The sequence below is a fragment of the Lepidochelys olivacea genome, assembly GCF_965140295.1.
Source record: "Lepidochelys olivacea isolate rLepOli2 genome assembly, chromosome: 4".
Taxonomy (NCBI): Eukaryota; Metazoa; Chordata; order Testudines; family Cheloniidae; genus Lepidochelys; species Lepidochelys olivacea.
In genome coordinates, this window is record NC_140414.1 from 106,107,208 (window position 1) to 106,127,475 (window position 20,268).

Genomic DNA, 20,268 nt, shown 5'->3' on the forward strand with positions numbered 1-20,268 from the left:
CTGCTCGCTGTGCCCCTACTTATACATCCCAAAACGCCATTGGCCTTCTTGGCAACAAGGGCACACTGCTGACTCATATCCAGCTTCTCGTCCACTGTCACCCCTAGGTCCTCTTCCGCAGAACTGCTGCCTAGCCATTCGGTCCCTAGTCTGTAGCTGTGCATTGGGTTCTTCCATCCTAAGTGCAGGACCCTGCACTTATCCTTATTGAACCTCATCAGATTTCTTTTGGCCCAATCCTCCAATTTGTCTAGGTCCCTCTGTATCCTATCCCTGCCCTCCAGTGTATCTACTACTCCTCCCAGTTTAGTATCATCCGCAAATTTGCTGAGAGTGCAATCCACACCATCCTCCAGATCATTCATGAAGATATTGAACAAAACCAGCCCCAGGACCGACCCCTGGGGCACTCCACTTGACACTGGCTGCCAACTAGACATGGAGCCATTGATCACTACCCGTTGAGCCCAACAATCTAGCCAACTTTCTACCTACCTTCTAGTGCATTCATCCAGCCCATACTTCTTTAACTTGCTGACAAGAATACTGTGGGAGACCGTGTCAAAAGCTTTGCTAAAGTCAAGAAACAATACATCCACTGCTTTCCCTTCATCCACAGAACCAGTAATCTCATCATAGAAGGCAATCAGATTAGTCAGGCATGACCTTCCCTTGGTGAATCCATGCTGACTGTTCCTGATCACTTTCCTCTCACGTAAGTGCTTCAGGATTGATTCTTTGAGGACCTGCTCCATGATTTTTCTGGGGAGTGAGGTGAGGCTGACTGGCCTGTAGTTCCTAGGATCCTCCTTCTTCCCTTTTTTAAAGATTGGCACTACATTAGCCTTTTTCCAGTCATCTGGGACTTCCCCCGTTCGCCACGAGTTTTCAAAGATAATGGCCAATGGCTCTGCAATCACAGCCGCCAATTCCTTTAGCACTCTTGGATGCAACTCGTCTGGCCCCATGGACTTGTGCATGTCCAGCTTTTCTAAATAGTCCCTAACCACCTCTTTCTCCACAGAGGGCTGGCCATCTATTCCCCATGTTGTGATGCCCAGCGCAGCAGTCTGGGAGCTGACCTTGTTAGTGAAGACAGAGGCAAAAAAAGCATTGAGTACATTAGCTTTTTCCACATCCTCTGTCACTAGGTTGCCTCCCTCATTCATTAAGGGGTCCACACTTTCCTTGGCTTTCTTCTTGTTGCCAACATACCTGAAGAAACCCTTCTTGTTACTCTTAACATCTCTCGCTAGCTGCAGCTCCAGGTGCTATTTGGCCCTCCTGATTTCATTCCTACATGCCCGAGCAATATTTTTATACTCTTCCCTGGTCATATGTCCAACCTTCCACTTCTTGTAAGCTTCTTTTTTATGTTTAAGATCTGCTAGGATTTCACCGTTAAGCCAAGCTGGTCGCCTGCCATATTTACTATTCTTTCGACACATCGGGATGGTTTGTCCCTATAACCTCAACAGGGATTCCTTGAAATACAGCCAGCTCTCCTGGACTCCTTTCCCCTTCATGTTAGTCCCCCAGGGAATCCTACCCATCTGTTCCCTGAGGGAGTCGAAGTCTGCTTTCCTGAAGTCCAGGGTCCGTATCCTGCTGTTTACCTTTCTTCCCTGTGTCAGGATCCTGAACTCAACCAACTCATGGTCACTGCCTCCCAGATTCCCATCCACTTTTGCTTCCCCTACTAATTCTTCCTGGTTTGTGAGCAGCAGGTCAAGAAAAGCTCCCCCCCAGTTGGCTCCTCTAGCACTTGCACCAGGAAATTGTCCCCTATGCTTTCCAAAAACTTCCTGGATTGTCTATGCATCGCTGTATTGCTCTCCCAGCAGATATCAGAAAAATTAAAGTCACCCATGAGAACCAGGGCGTGCGATCTAGTAGCTTCTGCGAGCTGCCGGAAGAAAGCCTCATCCACCTCATCCCCCTGGTCCGGTGGTGTATAGCAGACTCCCAGTACTACATCACTCTTGTTGCTCACACTTCTAAACTTAATCCAGAGACACTCAGGTTTTTCTGTACTTTTGTACCGGAGCTCTGAGCAGTCATACTGCTCCCTTACATACAGTGCTACTCCCCCACCTTTTCTGCCCTGCCTGTCCTTCCTGAACAGTTTATAACCATCCATGACAGTACTCCAGTCATGTGAGTTATCCCGCCAAGTCTCTGTTACTCCAATCACGTCATAATTCCTTGACATCACCAGGACCTCCAGTTCTCCCTGCTTGTTTCCAAGGCTTTGTGCATTCGTATATAAGCACTTGAGATAACCTGCTGATCGCCCCTCATTCTCCGTATGAGGCAGGAGCCCTCCCCTCACAGACATTCCTGCCTGTGCTTCCTCCCGGTATCCCACTTTCCCACTTACCTCAGAGCTTTGGAGGGAAGCATATCCTTCCCCCGGTGAACCTAGTTTAAAGCCCTCCTCACTAGGTTAGCCAGCCTGCTTGCAAAGATGCTCTTCCCTCTCTTCGTAAGGTGGAGCCCATCTCTGCCCAGCACTCCTCTGTTAGAGGGCTTATTCCTTCACCCACTTACTTCCCTGGTCCTTCTCACATGAACAGAGAGCAACAATACCCAAAGTCCAAAGGTGCAAACAATTCGATGTTTATTGGGGTGAACTTCCAGCAAGCATGATTCCAGTTTCCTTCCTTAGTATCCTCCTTCCCAGCTCTGACACCACAGAGCCTTACACCTGTGTCCCTGTTCCCATTTCTACCCTTAGCCAAACATGATTCCAACTTCCTTACTCCCATTCCCATCTCCCCCTTTAGCAAAACATGATTCCAATTTTCTTACCCCCATTCCCTGTTCCCATCTCACACACCCACATGCCCACCCCCACCCACACCCAGTCACTTCCTCATTGACTACAGATTATATAGTAAAACTTGAGTTCTGCTTAGCTATACCTTAACCAATCATTTTCCTGAAATTTAACTAACCAATCCTAACATATTGTAACATGATTATGTAACCAATTATATCCCACCACCTTAATTAGTTTACACCCAGCAAAATTAATTATACAGCAGACAGGAACAATCACAGAACCAGACAGAGATTATACAGACAAACAGCAGCAAAGTGGGAACTATAATGACAAGACAATACAGAAGTGAGGATTTCACATCCCAGCTATTGATAAGTGAGTTCTTGCCAGACAGGATGCTATCAAACTAAGTTTCCTTTTACATTTTCTAGGCACTTCCCTTTCTCTGGAGGTGATAGGAACTATCAGGACAGGATTGTATTCCTAACAGCCGAATAGCACCTTATTTCAGTGTGACTAGTTTGGAATGTGAGGATGTGACTGGTCGCTTCCCAGCTTATGGCTGCCTCTGCTGCTTAGCCAAAGGCCTTAGCCTAAGCACAGGGCATCAGACTGTCACAGTAAGAGAAGGCCCTTACACCAGCGGACAGTGATTTTGATTCTTTCTTTTATACCTCTATCACTAGCCAAGTGATAAGAATACACCTAAATTCTTAGAGTACAGGCCTTTACAGACAGGCCTGAATATCTATATCCTAACATCCTCCTTCATGGAACACCATCCCATGGTCAAAGAATCCAAAGCCTTCTCTCCGACACCACCTGCATAGCCATTCGTTGACTTCCACGATTCGACGGTCCCTACCCAGGCCTTTTCCTTCCACGGGGAGAATGGACGAGAACACCACTTGCGCCTCAAACTCCTTTATCCTTCTTCCCAGAGCCACGTAGTCCACAGTGATCCGCTCAAGGTCATTCTTGGCAGTATCATTGGTGCCCACGTGGAGAAGCAGGAAGGGGTAGTGATCCGAGGGCTTGATGAGTCTCGGCAGTCTCTCCGTCACATCACGAATCTTAGCCCCTGGCAAGCAGCAGACTTCTCGGTTTTCCCGGTCAGGGCGGCAGATAGATGACTCAGTCCCCCGGAGGAGAGAGTCCCCGACCACCACCACCCGCCTCCTTCTCTTGGGAGTGGTGGTCGTGGGAACCCCCCATCTCAGGACAGTGCATCTCATGCCTTCCAACCAGCAGAGTCTCCTTCTGCTTTCTCCCCCCAGACATATCATCTGGTCCACTCTCCGCAATGGTACCTGTGGAGAGAACATGAAAGTGGTTAGTTACCTGTGTCCGCATTGCTGGAACCCGGACATTCCCCCTTCTTCTTCTGGAGGTCACATGTTGCCAAGGTTCTTCACTGGCCTCTTGGCTCCGCTGTGCAACCTGCTCTAAATCTTTAGAGCTTTGTGCCCGTAGAAGCATATCCTGACTTTTGTCCAGAAAATCCTCCGTTTCTCGTATGCAACACAGGGTCGTTATCTGTTGCTCCAGACCTTCAATCTTCTCTTCCAATATGGAGACCAGCTTGCACTTTGTACAGACAAAGTCTCTTCTGTCCTGTGGAAGAAAGACAAACATGGCACATCCAGTGCAGGTCACAACAGCTGAACCCCCCCTTCCATATCACCTTCCTACTATGAGCTTCCTCAGAGAAGTTGGCAAGATGTAAGCCTCACTGGGCTCACTCCAGGCGAACTCCCAGGCAAACTCCTGCTGTGTGCTGCTCTGCTGTTCCCCGCCGCTCAGCTGGTTTGCGAAGCTCTGGCTATTTTTAAACAGCCAGGCTTCCCTGAAACAAACAAACAGACAGCCCCAGTGCCCGCCCCCTGCAGGCTACCAGCCAACATGTATAGCCACATTGTTGAGAGAAGACAAAGAGTACTTATTGCTAGCCTTTGCTTTTTGTTTCTATAGTGCTTCACACAATGGATCCATGAATAGACTTCCTAGGGGCTACCACAATATAAATAATAACTATGTATATATTCAAAGATGTATATGCTTTGAGAGGGTTAATTGTCTGTTACTGTGGCAGAGGCAGTCGTGGCCATCGGACAAAAATCAAATAGAGTGTCTTCCTTGTGGCTGAATACATTTCCCTTCCATCCAGGGTCTCTTGTAGCTGCAACATTGGCAACCTCTGAATTGACCCCACAAGGGAGTTGTCATAAATATAAAGGGAAGGGTAAACCCCTTTGAAATCCCTCCTGGCCAGGGGAAAGCTCCTCTCACCTGTAAAGGGTTAAGAAGCTAAAGGTAACCTCGCTGGCACCTGACCAAAATGACCAATGAGGAGACAAGATACTTTCAAAAGCTGGGAGGAGGGAGAGAAACAAAGGGTCTGTGTCTGTCTGTAGTTGTCTTGGCCGGGGATAGACCAGGAATGGAGTCTTAGAACTTTTAGTAAGTAATCTAGCTAGGTATGTGTTAGATTATGATTTCTTTAAATGGCTGAGAAAAGAATTGTGCTGAATAGAATAACTATTTCTGTCTGTGTATCTTTTTTGTAACTTAAGGTTTTGCCTAGAGGAGTTCTCTATGTTTTTGAATCTAATTACCCTGTAAGATATCTACCATCCTGATTTTACAGGGGGAATTTCTTTATTTCTATTTACTTCTATTTTTTATTAAAAGTCTTCTTGTAAAACACTGAATGCTTTTTCATTGTTCTCAGATCCAAGGGTTTGGGTCTGTGGTCACCTATGCAAATTGGTGAGGCTTTTTATCCAACATTTCCCAGGAAAGGGGGGGTGCAAGTGTTGGGAGGATTGTTCATTGTTCTTAAGATCCAAGGGTCTGGGTCTGTAGTCACCTAGGCAAATTGGTGAGGCTTTTTACCAAACCTTGTCCAGGAAGTGGGGTGCAAGGTTTTGGGAAGTATTTTGGGGGGAAGGACGCATCCAAACAGCTCTTCCCCAGTAACCAGTATTAGTTTGGTGGTAGCGGCCAGTCCAAGGATAACGGGAGTAATATTTTGTACCTTGGGGAAGTTTTGACCTAAGCTGGTAAAGATAAGCTTAGGAGGTTTTTCATGCAGGTCCCCACATCTGTACCCTAGAGTTCAGAGTGGGGGAGGAACCTTGACAGGAGTGTTCCTGCTTCCTGGAGGCAGAGCTCTGGTCTCCATTGGAAACACCTGAACTGATATGCTCCTTCTGAGAATACCGAATACTTCCTCCTACCCCTGCTCTGTGGATCAATATGGAAAAGGCATGGCTAAAGGTGAAGAAGCTAGAACAGGAGAAATAGCATGGCAAGAATGTCAAATAATTACCCTCATTGAAGTGGGAGAGAATGCTGGATTACAAACAGAAAGTGGCAAGCAAACTACCAAAGTAGCCGGCATACTATTCATGTCCCAGTTCAGATTTCAGTCCACAAAGATCTCCCAATCCTTTCCACAGCCAGTTACCCAAATGTCTGTCTGTTGCATACAGGCTGTGGAATAGGGCCACAGAGTTGGATTTGTCCTAAATTTGGGAGAAGATACTACGTAAAATTTTCAACACCACCTCAGCAAATTGAGTCTGTCCTATTTTCAAAAGTGACTTAAGCACTTAGGAGCCTATGTCTCATGGGATGTGGGTTCCCAAGTCACTTAGGCTTAGTCTATGCTTAAAAAGTTAGGTCGAGCCAGGTACGTCACTCAGGGGTATGAAAAATCAACATAATTCCTGGTATTGACAGCTTTACCGCCTCTCTGGGAAGTGGATTACTTATGCTGACAGGAGAAACCCTCCCGTCCTCATAGGTAGTAGCTGTGCTGCTGTGGCATTTGGACTATAGACAAGTCCTTAGACACTTCTGAAAATTTTACCCATTATTGTTTCCCTGGGTAAAAAGATTTTCAGTAGAAGCAAGTTTTTGTTGGGAGTTTCTAAATAGTCAACACTTTTTAATTACTTTAAAAAGTGAGAGTTCCAGTGTGGTCCCTATGGGGAAGCATTTTAACTGTGTCAAACCACCTGCATTGTTCTGTAAGAACAGACTGGTATTTGCACAATTTAGTGATTCCAGAGTAGTTACATTAAAAAGGGTCTGTGTTGGTATGGTTTATCTTATTTGATTTCATTAAAACCTGATGTTGGGCCAGCAAATCTTCTCTTAAAATTTATTCCATGCTCTTGTATTTCTTTTCCCTTGATGAATTTTGCTGTAGCATACTCTTTCTGTTGCAACTGCCAGCTTCTGTAGAAGTCAATGACATGACATATGGCAGTAAGCCATTCAGTGACTATATTTCTCTGCACTAGTTTTCTAGCTCTTTGTTAATAGGTTCTCCAACTGTCATATTTGATGTAAGGTGACCCTGTTTTTACTGCAGGTATTTTCTGAATATTTGCAGCTGTTGTAAAAATAATACTTTAATATCGTATTTACACTGTTCTTTTCAGTCATTTGTAGCTGCTTATCAAAAATTTCCCTGTAAAGGACACGTGTTTTGCTCTTGATGCTCTACATCTCTTTCTATCTTATCCCTTGATACAGGACATTACCTGCCACTGGCTTAGTGGAAGAAACAGAGGACCACAATGTGCTCTTAGTTACAACTGCATCCAGAGCATATTCACTGAAGTCAATAGGTTTCACTTCATTGGATTCGCATGGGTGTAAGTGATATCAGAATATCCTAGGTTGGATCAGCAAAACTGGTTCTGTGAAACTCCATCACCCCACTGGGATGAGATACAAATTACTGTGTGATCTCAATAGAGTATCTCAATTGATTTCACTGGTGTTACTTTAGATTTAAACTTGTATAAATGACAGTGGAATCTGGCCAAAATTTCTGAAAGAAACTGACCATGTTGACGTTTGCCATGTCACCTGTTTCTCTCTCTCAAACATTCACCTGAAACTAAAGCATACAGAAGTAATGTGGCTAAGTAATTGTTGCTGTAGAAAAGTAAGTTGAAAACTTATTGACTCCTTTGGCTTTAAATATGCAATTTTAAAGTTTCATTTACATATTTTAAACTACTATTTGCAGGCCCTTTGACTCCCATGAAGTTCACTGTGAACTGTGGGAGCCCAAGGAATGGAGGAGCAGGCCCTCAGGTCTCAATTCTGCAAAGATTTGCACATGCTTAAGTTTACACACTGTGACTATTCCCATTCAAACCAGCGGGGGATTTACAGTGAAGAAAGTTAGCTACATGTGCAAGTCTTTGAAGGGTTGGGGCCTTAATCTGTAATTGTATCTAGTTCTGTGGAAGTGTATGGAACTGTGAAATAATAATAGTGTTATTATAGTCTGTAATATAATACAAAATTGCATGCAGCTCTATAAACCCAACTTAGCTGCTACCATATAAACTTATTTATTAATACAAGAGCAGATGTCCCTGCCACTGCCCACCATTAACACTTTGACAAGTGTTAGAGAGCTTATTCCTTCACTCTCCCACTTCCCTGGTCCTTCTCGCATGAACAGAGAGCAACAATACCCAAAGTCCAAAGGTGCAAACAATTCAATGTTTATTGGGGTGAACTTCCAGCAAGCTGAAATCCAAGTTCCTTTTTCCTTATTTTCGAATCCCAACTTAGTTCCTGTTTGCTCCTAATTTATATAGTAATATTTTTAGCTATACCTTAACCAATCATTCTACTGAAATTTAACTAACCAATCCTAACATATTGTAATTAAGGTGGTGGGATATAATTGGTTAGCTAACATGATTAGCTAACCAATTATATCCCACCACCTTAATTAGTTTACACCCAGCAAAATTAATTATACAGCAGACAGAAACAATCACAGAACCAGACAGAGACCATGCCAATAAACAATAGCAAAGTGGGAACTATAATGACAAAACAATACAGAACTTAGGATTTCACAACTACATCTATAAAGACATAAGGGTTTGCCAGCTGTGTCTATTGATAAGTGAGTTCTTACCAGGCAGAAAACTATCAACCTAAATTTCCTTTTACATCTTCTAGGCAGTTCCCTTTCTCTGGAGGTGATAGGCACTATCAGGACAGGATTGTATTCCTAACAGCCCAATAGCACCTTATTTCAATGTGACTAGTTTGGAATGTGAGGAGGTGACCGGTTGCTTCCCAGCTTATGGCTGCCTCTGCCGCTTAGCCAAAGGCCTTAGCCTAAGAACAGGGCCTCAGACTGTCACAGTAAGAGAAGGACCTTACACTGGCAGACAGTGATTTTGATTCTTTCTTTTATACCTCTAACTAGCCAAGTGATAAGAATACACCTAAATTCTTAAAGTACAGGCCTTTGCAGACAGGCCTGAATATCTAAATCCTAACAACAAGGACAGCTCATGGGGCAAGAATGAATTAAAACCCTCTGATTAATACATTGATTAGAAAGTCAAATCATTCTTCAAACTTGTCAGTGAACAACAACATAAAATTAATGTCAGAAGGTGGCCATTTTCTAGCAAGTTGTAATTCCTAAACTGTTGCTTTGAAGTTTTTAAAAAGTTCTACTATAGGAGTTATGAAATTGTTTAGGCCTTTTTTCCAGTCTAGCTGAGAGGTTTGAATTGGGTAAATCAAGGTCAACGTAATTAAAAATGCTTTAGTCCTAGCATATTATCCTTGCATGGCTCAACACGCTGTGATAACTAATAACAGTGGCAATCTTTTATGGTTGTTTGTGGCACAAAACTTCTCATAGAATGTGGGGGTTTTTTAATGTCTGCTTTTGATGAACAAGCCAGGTTAGCAATTATTCCCTGTTGAAACTCTCATGTCAATCAGTTGCAAAGCAATTAATTTAATCAGAAGTAGAATGGATTTACCAAATGAGTCAAAGTGATTTCTAGAAGAACCATATCAGAAACACTATGAACAATGTATTGCTGTATATTGTTTGGTGGATTATAATTATAGACGTGGTGCTAGTGGCTTACAAGCTGGGCTGATGGATTTTTCTCAAATTCAGTTACAATAAATGACAGCTTGAACTTAAGAGCTGAAATTCCATCTCTGTTCCTTTTATACTCCCACTGTTTGCTTCCTTCCCTGCATTTGCTTAGTTTATATTTTAAGACTTGCCCTTCACTAGTAATGACTCTTTTCTTGTATCTCCTCTCTAAATGACACATGCCTCTTGAGGTACCAACAGGACTTCGAGGCCCTGGGTTGCTCATCAGTTGCAGGTTTATGCCAAATTACTGGGCTTTATTATGTCAAACTTGAGCTCTATTAGTAGATAGTAATGGGATATAACTTCACACCAGCCACAGTGGTTGTTTTTATGGTGGCTATCAATTGTTTGTTTTTAATTCTATTCTTGCCATGACTGCCTGCGGGCATCCTGAGCAAAGTGAAGAAACTGGAAATGCTCCTCCATTCATCAGCTACCTAGGCTGCTCATGCAGCAGGGTAATCAGCCTTCCCTGATTCCCTGAGGATACCAGACTCTTTGGGTTAACAATGTAAATATGCTGCTGCCGAGGTCTGACCTGTGCACTTCAGTCTGAAGTTCTATGAATGGTGTCTACAGCTCTAATCTTATAAAATGCTGGGCTGCAGAATGCTTGATCATGTCAGTCTGAACCAAGCACTCTGCAGATGCGAGTACAATATTTCATAGGGTATCTTAACAATTTATCTGTATTATGCTAATGAAGAACCTCCTCGAAAAAAGGTGTATTTCTCTATTCACTTGTTTCTCTATGGCTGAAGGAGAGGCATTTTATATTGCCAGTTTAACTTAGCACTTGGTATACAGAGGCAGCTTTAAAGATTAAGCTTTAAGTGGACAATTTAATTGGAAGGAGGAGGCAATGATAGGCCCCAATGTGGAGCTTAGAAGAATAATTTTTGTTTTATATTACATTAATATCTAGAGGCTCCCCTGTGCTCGGCTCTACACTGTCACATAGGAAGAGACAGTCCTTGCCCTCCAGACCTTTATAATCTAACTAGATGACAAAGGGTGAGTAGAAGGAAGGAAATATTACTGTATTTGGGGATACTAATGCACAACATAATAAGCAACTTGCCCAAGATCACACAGGAAGTGTGTGGCAGAGCTAGCCTGCGAACTGAACCTACATCACCCAAATGTTAGTCTCGTGGCCTAACCATCATACAAACCTTCCCCTCAAACAGAGCCCTAGGGATGGGAAGACATGTAGAGGGAAGTTAAAAATCAGCATGAGGCAAAAACTGGTAAGAGTGTGTGTTGATGTAGTGGTGTTGATTCAGAGGTACAGAGGACTACCGTACTCAACCTATGTCCCCTTTAGATACTAGAATGCTTTGTATCCATAGAGACTAATATATTTTGACAGTAGGCTTTCTATAAATAAAAAATTAACTTACTATGTCTCCCTTGTTTTTATTAATTCTCTGCTTTTAAAATTTACTTTGTTGCTTACTTCAGATATTTTTAGAATCTTTTCCTCTTCTATTATATGTAGTTTACATATGCTGACTTAATGCTCAATTATTGTGACTTAACATGGTTATACAAAAACATAAGAATATTGTGCCAGTAGTTTTTAATATTTTTTAAAAGATTGCAATAAAAGAACAAATTTTGTAACCAGCATTAATCTCAGCAAAGCTGCAGGTGGTTTCCAAATGACACTGTTCTTTCCCATACATAATTTGGTTTCATCTGAATACAGCATTGTAATAAGATGGTCTGCCCTTTTGAGGCCCTAGAGCCAGGCTGTCCTGGTCTGGAAAGGAGTCAGATTATGCCCATAAAGGGCTGAAGGATTACACTTGGAAGTGGAGCTGAAGAAGGAAGGTTGGGTCCTGTGGTTGGCCCTGAAGGGGTTCGGGGTCCAGAGCAAGAGATGCAAAGGGAAAGGTCTCTGCAGTCTGTGTTGGTCAGGAGAATAGTTTTGTCTTTCCATTAATAAATCATGCCCCAAGGAAAGGGCTGGAAAAACTTGGGCATGATGTTAATCCTTCCTGGGCTAGGGGAGACAGCAGCCCTACCAGCATATAGAGATATTGCAGTTGTGGCAGTTTCAAGATAGTACAGACTTATTCTTGTATGGTCTTTTATTTGTTTGAATTGTGGAACAGAATTCCTAATTTATTTCTAATATCTTATTAGATAGGAAAGTAACTTATTAACAAATATAGACTATAGGCTGTGCTTCGTTTTTCTTTTATTTGTAACCTTATGTTTCCAAACCCTTATCCTTGCTTTCCTTTTAATCTGTCTCAAGCTCTGTTAAATAAACTTTAATTTGATGCTTTTCACTGTAATGCCAAAGTCCGCCTGTCTATCTGGGCCTTAGCCTCTCTGTGCCTCCCTTCCCCATCTATAAAATGGAGCATTGTACCTCACAGGGTGTTGTGAGAATAAATAAAAACATTATTGTGAGGCACTCGGATACTATGGTGATGGGGGCTTAGATGGTAAATCTAGCCAGCAGTACTGCACCTGACCCAAAAGGGTTCCTATTATGATTGATATCAGTAAATTAATTCAGAATACATACCTCAGGTATAAAGGGGAACTGCATTTCTTCTCTGTATGATAGTTCTCTTTCTTTCTATTTCTGTCAATCAGATGAGATTCATAAAGAGGAAACTTAGAGCAAGTAATGATAGGAATCTAAGCATAATTACCACAACAGCATACAAGAGCCCTGTCATTTGAGGCTGAAGAGGCTTTGACAGAATTAAATGACAATATCTACTACTTGTCCTTAAAGATGGCTTTCAAAACTAATTCAGTCAATTGGGTGAAGATTTTACACAGTACTACTTTTTGTTAAGAGAATGTTTGTCATCATTCATCACCGAGCTAAAAAGCAGTACTAGAAGAGGCTGCCTTGTGTATGCCTCACACACGTGACAATTTTTTTCACTCTCCCGTCAAGCTTACAAATAAATAGCAGACTTTGAATGATTCGTGCACTGAGAGCCACCAAACTGGGTGTGTGTGTGTGTGGGGATTGTGTGCAAGCTAGTATGGACTTAGACTTACTGACTGTCTTTTAATTATTAGACACATTAAATTCAGCTCCTTCTGTCCTGGATTTGATTGAGGAATTGTGAAAATTTGCTACATACAAAATAAAGTGGGGAAAATCTAATCTGTTTGTTTTGAACTAATTATCACACTTACTGTTAATGGTATAATTGCTCACTCAGAAGGTTAATTACAAGCTACTCATAGTATGATTTGTTAACTCTAATATGACCTGTCTCGGTACAAATTACGAGATAAGTACCCATGTCATTGGTAAAAAGTAGATTATAAAGGTGTACATTGGCCAAAGGAGAACCTCATTTTTAGCACACTTTAGCACACATGGATCTCTTGGAGGATAATCACCAGTATTTTCAAAAGCTAACTGCCTAAACAAAAATTGCCTGATTTTTCAGAGGTGTTAAGTACCATAACTGCCAGTGAAGCCAGTGAATAGAAGCTTGTCTGGAAAATCTGAGTTCTAGACTTTATAGCTGTTCCTTACATTTGTTGGTAACCTATCCTTTTACTTACATCTGTAAGTAACCTATTTCTGCCCTTTTCAGGAAGAATCTCATAGTCAAACGTAAAACTGATGTTTTACTGCAGCATGTTTAGAGTGCCTTGCTGTAGTAGTACACATGCTAAATATTGGAAGCGCTCTGGTACTTTTTAAGCAGACCCACCATATGTCTCCTCTTGGCTTCCAAGAGAAAATGAGGGAGTACTCCTTTTCAGTTCACTTCAAGTTTCTTCTATTTAAAACGTCTATAACTTTTTCTATAGAAGTAATCCATACTTAATACTGTTTTGACCTTGAAATAGCTGCAGTTTCCCCCAACTGGATAGAAAACTAAAATTTGCCTGAAAAAAAAAAAGGTTGCTAATATTACCCTTTTAGATCCAGCAATTAGCCAGTATTTGGGGACTTGTGGGTTTTTTCCATTGGGAGAAATCGATAATAGCAAGGTATTTCTTTGATGCAATCCAGTTTATTTAAAAAGAATATGTACATAAAGTCCTGTTTCCCTGAAAACTGAAAGGAATCAAACCGGTGATAGTTTCCTTTGCTCAATATTCCAAGCTTCTTTTTAAATAAAATGGATATTGATAGTAATGAATACATATCAGAAGCTAGGAATTGTAGAAAATTGATTAAGGAAGCAAAAGGAGATATCTATGGCCAACAGAGTTAAGGACAATAAGGAGGTTTATTTTAGGTTATTAGGAATAAAAAGACTCCTGACAATAGTACTAGTCCATTACTAGATGGAAATAGTAGTAATATCAATAAGACTGCAGAAATGTTCAATAAATTTGTTCTGCATTTGAGGCAAAAAAACAGATGTAGTCTCATCCAATGATAACACTCTTTCCATTTCACTAATATCTTAGGCGCATATTGAACAGAAGCTCCTAAAGTTAGACATTTTTAAACCAGCAAGTCCAGGTAACTTGCATCCAAGTGTTTTAATGAGCTATCTGAGGAGTTCTCTGGATTGTTAATGCTGATTTTCAGCAAGGGTTGGAACAGTGGGGATGTTCCAGAAGACTGGAAAAAAGCTAGCATTGTGCCAATATTTAAACCCTATAAGTGGGATGATCCAAGTAATTATAGGTCTGTCTGCCTGACACAAACTCAGGCAAGATGAAGTGGCTGATATGGGACTTGATTAATAGAGAATTAAAGAAAGGTAATAAAATTAATGACAATCCAAATGGGTTTAGGGAAAATAGATCCTGTCAAACTAACTTGTAATCTTTTGTTATAAGACTACATGTTTGGTTGATTCAGGCAACAGTGTTGATGTAATAGAAGTCTCTGAAAGTTGTTTGACTTGGTATGCATGACATTCTGATTAAAAAAAACCACCCTAAAATTATATAAAATTAACATGCCACACATTAAATGGATTAAAAACTGGCTAACAGGTCTCAAAAGGCAACTATAAATGGGGAATCATCATTGCATGGGTGTCTTGCCAGTGGGGTCCCGCAGGAATCAGTTCTTGGCCCTATGCTATTTAACATTTTTATTCGTTACCTGGAAGGAAACATTAAATCATCATGACAAAGTTTGCAGATGACATAAATTGAGGGAGTGGTAAGTAATGAAGCAGACAGGTCACTGATAGAGAATGATCTGGATCGCTTGGTAAACTGGGCGCAAGCAAACAATATGCAATTTAATACAGCTAAATGTAATGTTCATCTAGGAATAAAGAATGTAGACAATACTTACAGGATGGGGGAGTCTGTCCTGGGCAGCAGTGGCTCTGATAAAGATTTGGGGGTTGTGATGGATAACCAGCTCAACATGAGCTCCTAGTGTGACCCTATAGCCAAAAGGGCTAATGCGATCCTGGGTTGCATAAAGAGAGAAATCTCAAGTAGCAGTAAAAAGGTTATTTTATATCTGTATTTGGCAGTGGTGCAACTTCTGCTGGAATAAAATATGCAGTTCTGGTGCTCACAATTTAAGAAGGATGTTGATAAATTGAAGAGGGTCCAGAGAAGAGTCACGAGAATGATTAAAGGATTAGAAGACTTATCTTCTCATGATAGATTGATCTCCTTGAGTCTATGTAGCTTAACAAAGAGCAGGTTAAGGGGTAACTTGACCACACTCTATATGTACCAATAAGGGGAACAAATACTTAATAAAAAGAAAAGAAGTACTTGTGGCACCTTAGAGACTAACAAATTGGTTAGTCTCTAAGGTGCCACAAGTACTCCTTTTCTTTTTATGGATACAGACTAACACGGCTGCTACTCTGAAATACTTAATAGGCTCTTCAATCTAGCAGAGGAAATTACAGCATGATTCAATGGCGGGAAGTTGAAGCTAGACAAATTCAGACTGGAAATAAAGCGAACATTTTTAACAGAGAGTAATTAACCATTGGAACAGTTTACCAAGCGCCATGGTGGATTCTCCATTACTGGCAATTTTAAAATCACCATTGGATGTTTTTTTCCTAAGAGATCTGCTCTAGGAATTATTTTGTGAAGTTCTGTGGCCTGTGTTATACAGGAGGTCAGACTAGATGATCACAATGGTCCCTTCTGGATTTGGAATCTATGAAAATGCCTAGCACACTATGGATGCTACTGCAATAATTATATTGATATTACTGGACATGATTTGAAAATGCTTAAGGCTTTTTCCTCTGTGGATATAAAATGCTGGAGATGTTAGTCCCTAACAAAGCGTACACATTTCTCACTCTCTATTCTTTGTGCCTGCGGATGCGGACAGTCTCCACTGACATTTGGAAAGATATCAAGAAATATAGTGTTGTTTCTTCCATGGTTAAATTGTTGTCCCTTGGGCTTGTGGATACATAAACTTCTTTGTTTTGATTGTTCTGCTTTTAAGTGGATTACTACAGCTTTAGCCATTACCAGAAGGGTGAGTTTAAGAATTTGGAAAAGCACTGTGTATGTCCAATGTATATGGAAGGGCATCTGAAGTGACTGGCTGATATCACGGTGATTTGAGAAATTCCTTTGCTGGAAGAAACAATAGAAAACTGCACACTATATTCTAGACTCATTAAGTTAATCAAAAGACTTTCTTATGCTTTTCTGTGCTTTTTTGTCTTTTATAAGCCATTCAATATTCTAATATTGCAGTGTGTTTTCTTTCCTCCTTTTTTCTAAGAAGCTAAATCTAGATGATATATTTAAATTGCACTCTCCCAGCTGTGGTTTATTTCTTTCCTTCCTTTGAAAGAATATGTGTAGAGGAATAAATTAACTCAGCCCTACATATCTTTAAGGGCTATGGAACTGGTACATTCTCCCTTTGCCATGTGACTTGTGGGATGCAGAGATGGAAGGTCTAGGGCTTGCAAAAGCAGCAGAGGTGTGTAGGGGGTGTATCCATGGCCTAAAGCCATTTTGTTGGGGGGACTCTTCCCCCCACTCTCTCTCCTTTTGCATCAGTCATGGCAGTTCGGTCAACTGCAACTCCATAGTTTTGTTCTTTATAGCTCCTGCGGGAGAGTCACTCAGCATGCAGAGGAGTTAGTGGTACATGTAAACTGATTTCTCTGGAAGTTCTTGGAGAGAACAAATTACTTCACTGTTGCCAGGGCGCACACCCACACTTTTGGGTGATCAGAGAAGGTGAAACAGAAGGCTGTGTAGCAGAGAGACCATCTCACTTAGCCACAGTTACTCTCCACATTGTTCTCTGCACTTTCTGTCCCCTCTGTGCTGCACAGCAGTGAGGGAACATTCAAATATGTTTGTTTATATGCTTCTCCTTTCTAAACAGGTGCTTGTTTAGCATATAATTAAAAAAAGTCACAGATGTCTAAAGAAAGAGCTAACAAAAAATAAAAGCACAATATTTTAATAATTGCAAGTGAAAAGTAAGCCAATCTACAGTATGTTGTGCTAATATAGAGTAATAAAAGGCCCATTTGCTAGCTACTATCAGAAAATCCATGAGAGGGTGGAAAGGTGAGAATCCTGATATGGCTTTCCTTTTGGAGTCTGCCCCTATGCAGAGCAGGCTCTGGGACTAGCCCCCAAGCCTATGGAGCCCCCAGGAATTCCAGGGGAATAGAATGAGGTGACCTGTGCCCCCTACCTTTTCACAGGCTCTGGAGCTCCAGTGCCTCTCCTCCCCAGCCCTTGACAGGGCTCCCAAAACTGGCAGTTGCCCCCACACTGCCCCTTTTAAGGGGGAACCCACTGAGGAAGGGGCTGTGCAGAAAGGTTACAACTCAAAGCTGTATTATTGCTTCTCCCAGTTCTTTGTGGGTGTAGTTGGGGGTTGATATCTTCAGCCTTATCACTCCTCCTCCTGGCTCACTCCTTTCCCAGAATGTGGATCCCAGGAACCAAGCAGCACTCAGTCGGGCTTCAGAGAAGGGAGGTGGTGAACACTGCTCTGAAGGCAAATGATGTCACTTTCCATGTGGAAAATCCTACATGGAGTGAAATATATGTAGTGCTAGTTGGTACTCCTGAACTTTGTAATCTAACCTTTTCCCTGGGAAATAGCAGGAGGTTTTGAGAAAAGGGAGCGCATATTGTAATAGCTTTGGTGTGGCCTCCATTATTTATTTTTCTCTCCATGGCTTTTGCAGTCAGGAATTTAGCTACAAACCCCAAATAGAGGTTCCTTTCCACATGCAGATCTAGGAGGTGCAATCAAGACCAAAGTTATTAGACTTCATCTGAATACTGTCATGCAACGACTTAGTTTTGTGCTGGAATAATCTACATATTATGATAGAGGACTTGTAAAGCCTCTGTTGAAAAATAACGTTGTCTTGCAGATCCACCTTGATTGCTGATTATGATTAAAATTGAGGTACTAGAGTATAGAAACGTTTATCAAATTAATTGTCTCCTTATTCTTCCCTAGAGGTTTGCCTTTCATGCATATTCAGAAATCTTAATATATTTTTATTTCCTGCTGTGAAAGATAATACAAGACAGTATTCAAAGTGGCTGATTTTTAAAAAAATTGTATTTCTCTACAGGTCATGCTCCCACAGAACTGAAAGTCTAAAGATTTCTCCTGTTTTGTATTGTTTATGTAAGGCGATGCCTATACCCTGAGATAGGGCGTGAGGTTGTGTACACATACTCGCGCAAGCTCTCCTCAAGATAGTGTGAGGATAAATAACAGTATAGGTTAAAGGGGAGACTACAACGAGTCCTACTGAAAGGTGAACTGTCAGGTTGGAGGGAGGTTACCAGTAGAGTTCCTCAAGGATCGGTTTTGGGACCAATCTTATTTAATCTTTTTATTACTGACCTTGGCACAAAAAGTGGGAGTGTGCTAATAAAGTTTGCGGATGATACAAAGCTGGGAGGTATTGCCAATTTAGAGAAGGACAGGGGTATCCTATAGGAGGATCTGGATGACCTTGTAAACTGGAGTAATAGTAATAGGATGAAATTTAATAGTGAGAAGTGTAAGGTCATGCATTTAGGGATTAATAACAAGAATTTTAGTTATAAGCTAGGGACACATCAATTAGAAGTAATGGAGGAGGAAAAGGACCTTGGAGTGTTGGTTGATCATAGGATGACTATGAGCTGCCAATGTGATATGGCCGTGAAAAAAGCTAATGCGGTCTTGGGATGCATCAGGAGAGGTATTTCCAGTAGGGATAAGGAGGTTTTAGTACCGTTATACAAGGCACTGGTGAGACCTCACCTGGAATACTGTGTGCAGTTCTGGTCTCCCATGTTTAAGAAGGATGAATTCAAACTGGAACAGGTACAGAGAAGGGCTACTAGGATGATCCGAGGAATAGAAAACTTGTCTTATGAAAGGAGACTCAAGGAACTTGGCTTGTTTAGCCTAACTAAAAGAAGGTTGAGGGGAGATATGATTGCTCTCTATAAATATATCAGAGGGATAAATACAGGAGAGGGAGAGGAATTATTTAAGCTCAGTACCAATGTGGACACAAGAACAAATGGATATAAACAGGCCACCAGGAAATTTAGACTAGAAATTAGACAAAGGTTTCTAACCATCAGAGGAGTGAAGTTTTGGAATAGCCTTCCAAGGGAAGCAGTGGGGGCAAAAGATCTATCTGGCTTTAAGATTAAACTCGATAAGTTTATGGAGGAGATGTATGATGGGATAACATGGTTTTGGTAATTAAATATTCATGGTAAATAGGCCCAATGGCCTGTGATGGGATATTAGATGGGGTGGGATCCGAGTTATCCAGGAAAGAATTTTATGTAGTATCTGGCTGGTGAATCTTGCCCATATGCTTAGGGTTTAGCTGATCGCCATATTTGGGGTTGGGAAGGAATTTTCCTCCAGGGCAGATTGGCAGAGGCCCTGGAGGTTTTTCACCTTCCTCTGTAGCATGGGGCACGGGTCACTTGCTGGAGGATTCTCTGCTCCTTGAAGTCTTTAAACTACGATTTGAGGACTTCAATAGCACAGATATAGATGTGAGGTTTTTTGCAGGAGTGGTGGGTGAAATTCTGTGGCCTGCGTTGTGCAGGAGGTCGGACTAGATGATCATATGGTCCCTTCTGACCTTAGTATCTCTGAATCTATGAACAATATAGCTGGAGCAGCACAGGTAGCGTAGGAAAGTTTCCCTATATAAATGCTCAGTTATGTTCATGTTGATATCTATACTGAATTTAATGTATGTTTAATGTATAGTTTTAAGGAACTGCATTAATTAAGGTAATGTGGCTATTGGACCCTGTGATTCAAAATGGAGTCGAGACAGTTAACAACACTGACTCCATATTTGTTGCACTTTTTGTCACTTGTGGCGGTCCAGTTCACAGTGGAATGTTTGCACCATAGAATATATAAAAGGACTGTGTGCCTAACCGACAGGCTGTTCATCTCAGAGGCACCCAGTATCAGGCTTGTTTGCCTGGGCTTCGAGGATCACCTCTACAGATCAAGATCTACCCCATCGATCTGGACAACATCTTACACCTGAGTCAACATCATCTAACACTTGAGACAACCTACTTGATCCTGGTTCCAGAGTTGCTG